Source organism: Anser cygnoides, chromosome 3 (assembly GCF_040182565.1).
Source record: "Anser cygnoides isolate HZ-2024a breed goose chromosome 3, Taihu_goose_T2T_genome, whole genome shotgun sequence".
Classification (NCBI taxonomy): domain Eukaryota; kingdom Metazoa; phylum Chordata; class Aves; order Anseriformes; family Anatidae; genus Anser; species Anser cygnoides.
In genome coordinates this window covers 7,725,332-7,738,210 of record NC_089875.1, presented here as the reverse complement: position 1 = coordinate 7,738,210, position 12,879 = coordinate 7,725,332, and the positions used below count along the sequence as shown (strand labels likewise).

Genomic DNA, 12,879 nt, shown 5'->3' with positions numbered 1-12,879 from the left:
CCTAAGCTACAGGTAAATGACAGAGATTACTGGTAGTTTCTGAAAGAATGCTAAAAGATTTTTTCTACCAGTAATTTCTTTTAAACGAAAAATATTCCATCTACACTTGCTTAAGACAAGCACATAGGTACATTTATCTCTGAATACAAGAGCATGAAGTGAAGGAACAACAGAACTCTGCATTTGCCAGTGCACCACTGTAATAATTACCAGGGCAAATGGATTGGCACTTTTAGCCACATGGATAATATCAAGGCCAAGAGGCCTAAATTCAGCTTGGCCTGCATCTGACTGAAGAAATTTGTCATACATAAATAGACACAAAGATGCATGTTATTCCTGACTCCACCCATGACATATGCTAGACTCCATCCTTTGGGTTATCAAGGCTAATTGTGAAACACCAAAAATACTGCAAGGTTGCAAGGTATTTATTTGCGTTGTGAATATCAGCTATAATTTCTTTTACTAAAAACAAACAAACAAACAAACAAAATTACTTCAGGAAGGAAAACAAAGTCATCAAATTGGCTAAAGAAAGCAAGCCAAGCCCATTGCTTATGCCTAATCTTTCTTTGTGTGGTTATCATTGTTAACTTTGTCCTTTTTTCTTCTGGTGTACTTGCCTTCCTCATGAGAAAAACAATACCGTGCTCAGGTGTTGTTCCGCAAAACACCCACATATATGAAAAGATCTGATTTGTCAGCAGTCTTCTTTCACTAACTAGGCTTGTATTTTATAGACACTTAAATCCAATCAAAATCTATCCATGTCTTGACCAGCCATCAGCATTACTATTTCCATATAAATCTAGGTCAAGGCAAACATGAAATATTAAAACAACAACAACAACAAAAAACCATAAGGCAAACCTGACAAAGAAGTTACAGTAGGATAACAACAACTCAAGTATTTGCATTTCTCAAATGGCGAAGTAGAAGATGGTCCCCCACCACGACCAACACAAACTTCGGCAGACAAAGTACCAAGACACAAAGTAGAAGACACTTACTAAGGTCTCGGATATTGTTTTTGGGAGTAGGGAAGAGCTGCAAACCACCAGATCTAGACTCTCCTTCAGGGACTGTTTCGTTTTTCTTGCTACTAAAATGTATTCCTTCTTAAATATAACTTTATGAAATGAGGGCATCCGCTCTGCATTGATTAGCATATGCCAATAGAGGACATAGATAAGGTCACTCTAACAAGAGGCCCTTGCAGAGGGTGCATCCCTTTCTGGGCATCCAACAGTCTTTTCAGCCTCGTTGTCATCTTATGTATAAGCCAGAAGGTGGGAATACCCAAAGAACACTACACACTTGCAAAGCCTGCAACATGAAATCTCTCTGCTCGTGGGTCAGCAGACATTACTTTCCAGGTGCATCCCCGGGCAAACAGCACTACCACAGGGATATCCCATATGGTCTGATACAAGAACTGTTGCCTCAAGCAACCACTTTGGTCCTTGCACATGAGGTAATGTGAGTAAGGGTTGTGGCTCCCTGAGATAACACAAGGATGGTGGGTCCCCAGACTCACTGGTAACGAGGTTTAAGTTCATCTCATGTATTAAAAACACCTTTCAAACCCTCCTCTTTACAAGAGAATACCATTAAAACACTGATGCATATCAAGAGGAGTGCTGGTCTAGAGGGAAATTCAATCCTTTCAGGCTCTCTGGGAGAAGACAGCTGCCTTCACATCCGTATCTCACTGCATGTAAAATGTACCCCAAAGGAAGTACAATGTGCATGCCCTTCTGCTGCTAGCTAGTGAAAACACATGGAAATGCCATGGTCCCACCACTCACCACCAAAGCATGTCCTATCGAATTTAATGGGCCATTACCATCTTCCTACTGGCTCCTTCAGTTCCCGGGGGAACCCACCAGTGACCCACAGGGCATTTCCAGAAAGGCTACGGAAAGTGTCTCTCACTCTCTTTGTAATTCCAGAGGCTTTTAAAGCAATTTCTCCAAAGCCCTAATACATTTCTCTATCATCCACTGCTTTGATCATGAGCACATTGTGTAGGTCTTCTCCACAAAGCCTGGAAGGCAAGGGTTGTGCTCCTGGTACCTCCACCAGCAATGCTGATTGCATCCTCAAAGTTTTAAACTCCCTGTGTATGCTTGTTACTTGCAGGGCCTGACACGTGAATGGACCTGGCTGGTGGCAATAGCTAGCATTTTTCTTTGACAACGGCCGTATTAACAGATCAAACTACTGGTTTTAAACATCTTAAAACACGTATTCTAATAGTGAATACAGGGCACTGGTCCAAGCCTTCTGTAGTCAATGAAATGAGGCAGTTTCGAAAGATGAAATTTGGAGCCACGACCTTGAATTGCTCTCTATACTCAGAGGACAAATTGTGAATCTGTCACATAACATCTTTTAACAACTTTTATGTCTCGTATTAGTTTCGTACTGTATTGCCATATACATCTATATAAAAGTAATACAATACTATATGTGTGTGTGTATGTGTGTGTGGAATCCACGAAGGCATCACAAACACTCTTGAGTCATTTCCACATTCCTATATGCAAAAGTGGGCATTTCAGTGCTCTCCTGGTACAATCCACAACTATAATCTGGCTTTTGTTGCTAGTCTTCTAAAAATCTCAATCTGCATGCATAAAAGGAAGCAATTACACACTGCTGCTCATGCCTTGTACTGGAAGGAAAACCTAGACTGGTGACAAGCAATTCTTTACCTGACATTTGGGTGGTCTCAGGCCAAAGGTATATAGAAAAGGCTACAGAGGAACACCCTGCTTGATCATATAAGCAGTGTTATTCTTGAATTAGAGATAAAAAAAAGTGGAAATTCTGTCTCTTATTGCCAACAGTCTATACTGAACACACATTAAAAAAGAATGAAGAAAGTATTTTGGTGGGAAGACTGCAACACAAGGAGAGACATTTGCCCATCCACAACTTTGCCTTTTTAGGACAGCCCTGACAATGTTTGGCTGATTGCTTTTCCACTAGGAAGCATGGGAGAAGTGGAGACCTCACATGATTTGAACACCTCCTGCATTTCTCTACTTTGCTCTCTGCATCTCTTGGGAGTTTGGTCCACAGAAATCTTCATGGAGGTTTATTTTTTTCTACCTAAAAAAGCTTTACCCATTGATGAAAGACTCATCTAGTGAGTTGACGTAATCATATTTTCATAACCTACTACACCCTGAATCATCCTGGTCCTCAGCAGGGATTTCCTTTGCTTGATAAAGCTAGTACTTAGATGAACGTGTTACCTGTGATAATAAATTAGATCTTAACTACAGCTTCTGATTAAGCTTTGGCTAAGCAACAGAATAGGCTTTATAACTGTTACTTTCAAAGGCAGAGAGAGGATAACATTCAAAGAGGTGGAAGCAAGAAAAGACACTACTGTGTTCTTCATCTATGCCTCCTCTGCAAGGAGCAATGCCTACAGACAACTCTACTTGGATGACTGGAAATCATTGCTATTAGGGTACACTTTAAAAATCTTTCAGGACAATATCTGCTCTAATCAAGATTAGCAAGACTTTCTGATTTCCTCATAAGGAGTGTTGTTTATATAGTTTCAGAGTATCGGGTCCTATCTGTGCACACCTCACAATCCTGGCAACCCTGGCCAAGAAACACTACAAGTTTCCCCGAAATAGATGTTTATGGCTTGCAGCAAAGAGGGAAAAAAGAAAAGTGCAAGGGCACATCTCCTAATTGCCACACTACTTTCAACCATCAAAAATTTCTGTTAAAAAATGCGAAGATAGTACAAACATCTCTATCTTAATTCTTTCATTTACCTCTCATTTTAACATTAGTCAGAATTAGCACACTGCCAGTATACAAGGGTGCAGACCTTGTTGTTCTAAACCTCCTAAAGTCATACTGCTCTGGGAAAGGACAGGAACCATAAAAAGCCTTAGCTGGGAGGCAGCTTTTATTCTTATGTTCAGGCCTCTGGTAAGTTGTCCCACCAAATGTAATGAGACCTCCTGCTTAGCTGGGGCTCTTATTTCCAAAGCTTGTGCCTGCAGCACTCCTATATTTTATAAGCCACATTAACTCACCTCTTGCACCAGGAGGTTGGGTCAGTGGCACACTGTCTAATAATGGAACATATTTGTTAATACTAATAGACATTTGTAAAACTACCACATGCCTTTAGCCTTCAAGTCAAAGCACAGGATGCTTGCTAGGGTTGTGAAACGTATGATGTAAAACTTGGGATGTTTTGGTTACAACATATCTCATTTATTTTTACTGTCATCACCCTCCCTGGTATATAATACCTGCTGCATGCAGAGTGAAATATTGCAGATGTTTTCAAAATAATACTGGGCTGGTGGAGAAACCAAAAGGTCTCTTGTGCGTAAGGTCTGGTTATTTTCACTTCAAAACAACTAGGCAACAAAGTTTCTGTGTGCTTGTATTTTAAAAGGCCTGGATTCCTATGCACTGACTCATACTTGCGCTGCCCACCCAAAAACTTACCTCTAAGAACTTGGAGAGAGACTCCAGCCATTTTAATACCCTCAGGATTCAAGAATGAAGAGTAAAAAGATAAAACTAGTTATAACTATTCATTAGTTTTTTGTACTTCACATAATTTGTGCAATGGCTTCAGGGGTCTAATTGAATCACTTTTCCCACCTTGTCTTAATTTTAATTATGCAGCAATCTTTTTTACCAACCTGTGCAAAGGAGCCATATGAAAATGTGACATATGACAATATACATTTACCTAAGCTCTAGGACTATTCTGACCTACAGGCAATTAGCTACTGCCTCCAGCACTCAAACGACCAATTAAAGAGTTAACAAAATGCCCTCCAAATCACCTACATGTTCAGGTTTTTGGACTGCCATGAACATTATACTTCAACTGATATAATTTTTGACTGACTGATTTACTAAGTCTGCATTGGCTAAAATTCTAGAGCCATGCCTGTAAAACTGAAGAATCAGATTTTATGAGGTGCTTTCATTGTCATTAAAGACGATCCCACCTTAGCCCTTTCCCTAACAAGACAATCTTGCAGCAGTCATTACAGAATGTGATCCCAGCTTGTCATCAGGGAAAAAATGGCTTGCTAGGTCAATGAGGACTGCACTAAGTTCATCTCAAGGATGTAAGACATCACTCTCAATGGCTACCAGCCAAGAACAAAAAAATTCAAGAGCCGCAAAGGATTGACTTTTTCAAGACATGGTCCCTAAGTTTTACAGGTAACCAATTTCAGAAATCCAGAGAGATTAAATCAGTAGTCACAAATGGTCACCTTTACATCTGTTCATGATTTGCAATGTAGTAGTGAGCATTTCACTGCAGACAACAGATCATTTACAGCCGGAAGTGCACAACAGGACTAGACCCTAAGCCAGAAAATTTCAAAGAAAATTGTATTCAAATACGTTCTTGCATGGGAATAAGAGTCCTAGGACACTGCTAATTATACCAACTAAGGGAGAAGTGAAGGGTGCTAATCTGTCCAGGAAATCCCAAGTTCCAGTCCTGCCGCCAGCAGTAACTCAAGTTGTGGTTTTGTAATCTCCTTTCCTCCCTTCCTCAGCTGGCAATGGGGGATAACAATTTCCCCTGACATATATTATACATGGTACCTGAAGGACTGACATTCTTAAAGTGCTCTGAAAATGAGTGAATTGTCTGGGTGACCCGCCAGAGTTACACTGGGTATTCTACCATAATTTAGGAAAGTTCTGCTTCTGCTTTCTATGAGCAATGTGGTTTCATGATGGTATCTTACAGATACAGACTGCTTTGCAAATCCACCATTGCCTTCACACAAGAAAAGCATGACTCTATGATGCAAAATGCCAATTTGTAAAATTGCTATAGACCTAAGACTTTTATGCAGACTCTCAGTTAAACTGCTGCTGTTTCTCTGAAGCTGATGGACATGATCTGTCCAACGGTCTGAATGCCTGGCAGAAACTTTTCTGAGATTGAACAGAAAGAGAAGAATATTACTGGTCTTCCTTCTCTGACTACAAAGACACAAATACTGCCCAGATTTACACAGGTGAAGTCCATCTGGCTTTGCAGACCCAGAAAATGCTTCACTTCTGATTACGAAAGCATACCCAAAAAGCATCGCAATCTTCTGGATGCCATCAGAAGCTGAAGATAGAGCTAAAGAATCCAGAGCAGAATTTCCCTTCCACCCTCTGAATTTTCATTACTAAGACAAGGCCCAAAGGGCATGTTGACCAAACAGCTTCACTACACACACGGGGTAAGGTGAAGTGAACGTCATCATGGAGATAAATGAATCAGACAGTCCAGTGACTTAAGGCTACTTGTATTCTTGCCTACCATTTTGGAAACCAATGTCTGGCAGCAGCAACCTCAGTTCTCCTGTTTTTCGAGTCAGTGGCTGCAAGGACCATCATGGAGGTGACACTCTTGGCCTTCAAGGGGTTAGAGAAATCAATATTGCCAGCACAAAGGACACTTAATGACAGATTCAAAAAAGTGGTGTTTTATCAGTGGAGGAAACAAAAAGGGGGAAAACAGGTAGCTGTAAATGGCCAGGTAGGCAAAAAATAAGTCCATACAAAAAAAAAATCACAAAAAAACACCCACAATAAAAATAAAACAGTGCTTTATTTTCTTGTCTCTATTTGCTGTGCAGTCCACTCAAAGAGAGTGAAAAAGCAACTATTGGATGCTCAGGGCTTCTTTGCTTTGAAAAATATCGAGTCAAATTTAACAATGAGCAGGGATTCCATAAGGTTGTTTATGTATGGCATACATGCAAATGCATATGATTATGTAGAAGTGTGTCTGTGTGTAGTGTAGCATTAACACCAATTCTTACAGCCTTATGAAATCATATCTTATAAAGAAGAGAGAAAGAAAGGAAAAGCAAGCTAGATTTTTTTTTCTCCCTTTACAAATATGATGCAGTTTACAGAAGCATGGTCCTTTTTTAGGAAGAATTCTAAATGCATCATTCAAATATTGTTTGAGCTGAATACATGATATACATATCATGAATACATATAATCACAGCACAGTCTTTTGTGGAAGTTCTGAAAATAGCATTGGAAAAAGCTGACCATGAGTTTCCATCTAAGGATTTGCATTTGGTTAACATGTGTGAACCAATTCCATTCATCTCACCCTCAATGGGAACTATCCTGCAGCTCCTAATGGTGAAGCTGAAAAGTTTGGCCTGAATGACAGGGATCATTTATGTGAGTCTGATGGCAAGGACAGCATTTACAGCCACAAGATCAAACTGTGTACTGGGGAGCCCCATTAAGCTGAAAAATCCCTATTGGTTATGCAGTATAATAGCTACCATATTGCAAAATGCAGTCAAAAGAGTATGAGCCTCACAGCAAGTTAAGTTTTAAGTTATCTGCTGATTTTCCTAACCTTTTTCCACCAGTTCCTCTTTGGCAGGAAAGGTTAGGGTTGCCAGGAGCACTCAAAATTCCTTCTCTCCAGCTTGTCTTGCAGGATATAACTCAGTTTCTCTCGACTCTCCCATTGCAGAAGGCTGGAGGAAAAAATAAAAGAGGGAAAGGGATAAATCAAAGGAAAAAAGGGCAATTATGTGCGTGAGCTTAGCTTCAAAAAACTTTGCATCCACTCTCTGCTCAGCTGGGTGCGTGGAGCTGCTGGGAAGCGTTGCGCTGCAGGGGGGTCTGCACTGAGGGTGTCAGGAGATCAGAGGGAACATCGCTGCCCTCTGCAAAACCTGTGGGAACCAGTGAAACTGGAGGATGTGGGAAGGGTGGCAGGGAGGGCCGAGTGCTCTCCGTAGCATGTTTCCTAGGAAACCTTCGACAGCAAATATCACATTAGTCCTGCCTTGTGGCCCAGCTCATGTGATGTCAAGAACAATTTCTCACAACTCAGCTCAGAAGGTTAGCAAGACTTGGTGAAATGTTCAGTGATTCTGGCCTGACTTTCCAGCTGGGAATGAAACAAGAAATTGAGGGTGTTTGCATTTGTTTCAGAGGTTTTTGACAGATTCCTAAACAAATCTCTTTTATTTATTAAAAAAAAAAAAAAGTACATTTGCCTTATAGCCTCACAGGTTTATGGAGACTAACCCAATTGCTATGTTCATTTTTAAGGCTCTCCTTTTAACAACAGAGATTTTCCAGAAGTGAAAATATAGAGGGAAAAAAAGAAAAAAGAAAAAAGAAAAAAAAAAAAAAAGCAATTCCATGGAAGTCTTAGGGTAGCTGGATTGCCATCTAGTTCATATGTTAATAAAAAAAGAAAAGCTCCATCATAGACTTCTGGTGTTACAAAACTTCATTTACAACTATCCTTTCTAATTTCTGTCAGCTGCAGTCTGAAAATATCCATAGCCTAGTGGATTTAAAGAAAAAAGCCATAAGCTCTGGCAGCACAACTCATATATGAGATGCACCTTGGCCTCCACCAGCTCCTTGGCCCAGGGCTCAAATGCCTGAAGAGGGGTCTGAGCACAGGGATGCAGCATTTTACTTCTCAAGGCTGCACGGCTTTGGGCGGTTGAATATCTGGGGTGACTACATGGTACCATGGACCTTCCCACAACATAACTGTTGTGCACAGGTTATGTTTTTCTTCCCCAGATTTTTGCAAACTGGCCACACCACAAGGCAACTGCACAGTATTGTAGAGGAAAGGTGCCAGCTTTTCTGTCTTTTCTGCTGGCTTCACATCTGTGACTTCAGTGGAGTTTCTTTGACTTCTAATTGTTTAAGAGAAAAGAGACTAAAACTGAAAAATCTTCCTCTGGTGACACACTTCATCTCATACTTAGTGAAATATAAAGACCTTTTTAATAGAAAGTAATATATTTAAACAAATTAAAAATAGCCCCACTAATTTCTTTTTAATCATAAGCTAACTTAGGTGTGTGACCTCTTTATTTCTTTTTGCTGTTTCTCATCTTCAGTGATTTGAGCCCTCACATCTAGGTTTTTTTTCTTCCTTTTTTTTTTCCTTCCCAGGGAAATGGGAGATGAATACAAAAAGAACAAGACAGCTTGAGGTACCTGAGAAACACCAGCATAGAAATAGGTCCATCATTTTCTTTCATCCCATTTTAGATACAGGAGGTCTGATGGATCAGCTTTTCCTTCAGGAAAGCTAGGATTAAAGAGGTCAGGTCAGCCGTGTGAGAACACCTTTAAGAACAGTGTGGGAACACAAGATTTCCTTATTAGCACGTTAATGTACAGAATCTGAAGCTCATTTAAACAAGACGGGGACAGGTGACACCCCCCCATCCCAAGTCCACTATGTCCTTAGAGCTGTTAGATCCACCAAGTGACAAATCTCCAAAGCCGCGTGTTACTGGAAATCTCATAAAACAGAACAAGTACAACATTAGGATTTACTAACCACTGTAAAGATTTCTCTTAAGATTCAAAAGCAGGGGTTTTGCAGAGGAAAAGCATGACAGCAAAGGCTCCAGCTGAGGTTACAGAAGGTGAAGATATACCAGACTGTTCAGCAGAAATGCACGTCCCCTTGACCCACAAACATCTTTGCATGCAAGGAGCCATTGTTATTCAGGGACATGACACTCGGCCCGCGCCACCAGGCCCTCTGTGCAGGTGTCTGCCACCCCTCTCAAGCCCAGCCCGCAATTGCTCAGTGTTTCCTGCGAATTTCTTAAGAACCAGATCTTTTTTTTTTTTTTTCCCAGAAAATCCCCACCACCGATAAAAACAACAGTCACAACTCCCTGCATTTGTTACCCTCTCCGCCCACCTAAGGCCTCCCTCGTTTGGGGGATACCTGCTGGCTTTCACAAAGCAGCTTCTTCGTGCTCCCTGGGACAGGATCCATCCTCCTGGGCTCTGCAGGCAGCAGGTGCTGCTTTTTCCTCTTGCTTGGTGCTGGGACTCTTCATTTCCACAGCCTTTTGCCACCAGCGTTGTGCTGCTGACCTGTGCCATGCTCCTTCCCCAGCTCGCCTGAGCTTTCCTCTCAGCCCCCGCATGGCTGCCTGTCTCTCGTATTTCCATAGCCTCTGGGAGCATACAGAAAGGGGCACAGAAATGGTATTTATCGTACTGGCTGGTCAGTGCTGGCACCGATTCAGGCAGGAGGCAGTTACCAGCACCTGGTGCAGGTGTCCAGGCATCAGCCGCGGGGCTCTGTCAGGAAAGGCCCTGGCTGCTTCCAGAAGGTTCTAGAGGGTTCCGGCGGCCCCCCCACAGGGCGCAGCCTGGCCCCTCAGTTCCACTTCTGGTCAGGAATGGGTCTGCATTAATTTAAATAAGTAAGTAAATAAGTATTTTAATAATAATGGTTTTTCTAATCACATGAAAAATATTTCTCTACTCTAGCTGTAAAATACTCTAATCTTTCCTGGTTGACAAAAACATCCTGCTTTTTTGAATAATCTTTGAAAGACTAGTCTACCCACCCTCTCACACATGTACTGTACATATGTCACATTTCTGAGACATGTAAATGTTATATAGCACTGACTGAAGGGATGAAAGGGTTGAACGCACCCACATAACGCTGCAGCATCGCTGGAGCAGTCAAAGGGAGAAGGCTCTTCTTACATCAAAGTTGTCAGGTAAGGTTGTTTTCTCCATACAGGCATTCTTTTTTCAAAGTTAATAATATCCCAGAGCAGTAAACAGATCTTGTAACACTTACAGCAATTGCTTCTCGTACATTAAGGACCTGAACAAATGAAGATTTAAACTCTGGTTATGTATAAATAGCCATATCATGTTTACCAGTGACACTAGAATAAATATGCCCTCTTTCTTCTGAACTCTTTACAATAAAAATTAATTTCTCATCCACAAGAGCTATGGATGAAACCTCCAGCAGTATGTTTTACCACACTTCCACCTGCTAAATGCCTGTGATGGAGATGTCAAGAGCCGAATTAATAGAAACTCCCTGCACAAGCCTCTCTGCCACCAGGTAAGCAGTAAGCCACCTGGCGAGCTGGGTGGGAAGGCGAGCACAGTTCTCCCACCCTCCACCTCCAGCCTCTCTAAAAGAGTGCATTGGTCTTGTCTGGAGCAAGCTGAAGTCTTGTTCAGCCCTAAGATGCTTGGCAGAGCTGATGTCTGGAGGCACTTTGCCACTGCTGACTATGTTCTCTTCAGTGTCTCTGCACCAGCACTGTAGCACCTTCCACCATTATCTATCGCTGAAAATATACACAGACCTAAATAATATCTCAGTATCTTATAGATATAAGTGATCTGGAAAGAAATATCTGTTCTTATCATGATGAAAGATCTATAACTCACTCTCAGTCTTTCATCACTAGGAGGAAATATACTGCAACTTACGCCAATACATTATCTGTTCTTATTTTCCTCTGTATGTGTATTTATCTCTCTGGGTCACTCTTTATCCATCCAGCCACCCGTGCTCACCCAAGCGCACAGTTCATGCGTGGCCAAAGCTAGCCCTCTGGTTTGGGTGGGAGTCTCTGTTCTTCCCTGACCTGCAGCTCATATGAATAAGAGCACAGCTGGTTTTCATACTCTAAACTACATTTTCCCTGCCTGCAGCTGAAATCCCATACTAATGTCATGTCATTTTGTCAGCCATCATGATGGGACACCGAGTGTTTAAAATCAGCATGGCATAAGTCTCAGTGCTGTAAATCTCAACAGGAGGGGCCTGAGCCAAGGCTGGAGCTGAGCTTTCCCCCAAGCCCATACATGTTTCAGCCCGGAGTTTTAGGTCAGGAATATTTTGAATTCCAGGTCGTTAAAGTTACCAGCTTATGCACCCATCTCCCCTCCGGCTCCCACAGAGGAACCTCTGTGCTCTAAAATGAAGGCTGCTTCTAGCCCTTGCCTCAATGATTTTCAGTCTAATGTCGCGATTAAGATTCACAGCTACATTTCTTGCTTCCCAGTCCACAACAGCAGTTAACCCTATCCCTGTGTATTTCCTCCACAGCACACTGCAATTCTTTCCCAAAACACTGAGATCCTTCTGGTATACGCACACACGCCTGGTGAAACCCAAACGACTAGGATTGCAGCAAGATCAAATTTCGGCATTGATAGTCATTCATTCACTCATTCATTCATGGAAAAAGATACAAGGACTCCATCCTGCCCAAGTACGAAAGCTATGGTTTTTTTCTGAGGAGTGTTGCATGCAACAGTCAGCAACTGGCTGCCCTGTTTGGGACACGGGTGCTTTGTAGAAGATTCCCGTTACATCAGCTCACACATCAGCTTGCAAGAAAGCTTCCAAGTGGGAAAGCATATGATTTTTCATGTGGCACTGCGATACTACTACTAATAAAAAGAGTAAGCATTTTCTATTAGAGCCTGGAAAGAGTTTGCCAAAAGTCAGGGTTTTATATAAAAATAGCTGCATGTCCACATCAGTTAGTTTCTCTCGGAAACTTTAAAAAAAATTAAATATATTTTTTGATGGCTTTACCCTGCACTGCCCAGGCACATTAAGCCACAGTAAACTACATTCTTATGGTTGTCATAACATTTCGCTCTGTGTTGCTTGCAACGTGAATAATCTATTAAGATATATAAGGTGCAAAACGCTGCCTTTATGTCTCCGAATTCCCACCGTCTGCTGTAACAACCCAGTGGAATTACTGCTGGAGCAGTGCAGGAGCGGTTCCCTGCCACTCCTGCAGCTGACCAGAGGGTCTGGGCCAGTGACTCCGGGCAGGCTTGGCCACAGCCATCAGGGCTGCGGGGATCTGCCTTCCTCCCACTGTTCTCCCCCTCCTCCTCCCCTATCCCAGCCTGTCATCAATCTTACTAAAATGACAGCAGACAGATGTTAGCCTTTGCAAAGATCAAATGAAATCTATGGCTTTAGGGCTGTTCACCAAGGAGCGGAGTAGTCTACACCAGACACGGGCACCAGCAGTC

At 42.0% G+C, this 12,879-nt stretch overlaps 2 long non-coding RNA genes across 8 annotated transcripts in view; one reads left to right on the top strand and one right to left on the bottom strand.

Moving 5' to 3' along the window:
* LOC106036622 (uncharacterized) overlaps positions 1-10,245 on the bottom strand; it is a 52,762-nt gene extending 42,517 nt beyond the window's left edge. For 5 of the 6 annotated variants that reach the window (XR_010830018.1, XR_010830022.1, XR_010830019.1 and 2 more), the window contains exons 1-3: positions 9,779-9,917; positions 9,031-9,124; positions 7,409-7,532 (exon numbers count right to left, since the gene is read on the bottom strand). This is a non-coding gene — a long non-coding RNA (uncharacterized lncRNA). Of the gene's footprint in view, positions 1-7,408; positions 7,533-9,030; positions 9,125-9,778; positions 10,014-10,106 lie in introns of those variants that run through there. The other variant, XR_010830023.1, reaches the window with a different exon arrangement.
* On the top strand, positions 10,156-12,350 carry LOC106036621 (uncharacterized). Of its 2 annotated transcripts, XR_001207453.3 has the most exons (4): positions 10,176-10,265; positions 10,471-10,571; positions 10,811-10,930; positions 11,930-12,350. It is a non-coding gene; the product is annotated as an uncharacterized lncRNA (long non-coding RNA). The 2 variants fall into 2 exon arrangements; XR_007162206.2 differs by lacking the exon at positions 10,471-10,571 and having other exon boundaries at positions 10,156-10,265; positions 11,930-12,336.
* The last annotated feature ends 529 nt before the right edge of the window (positions 12,351-12,879 follow it).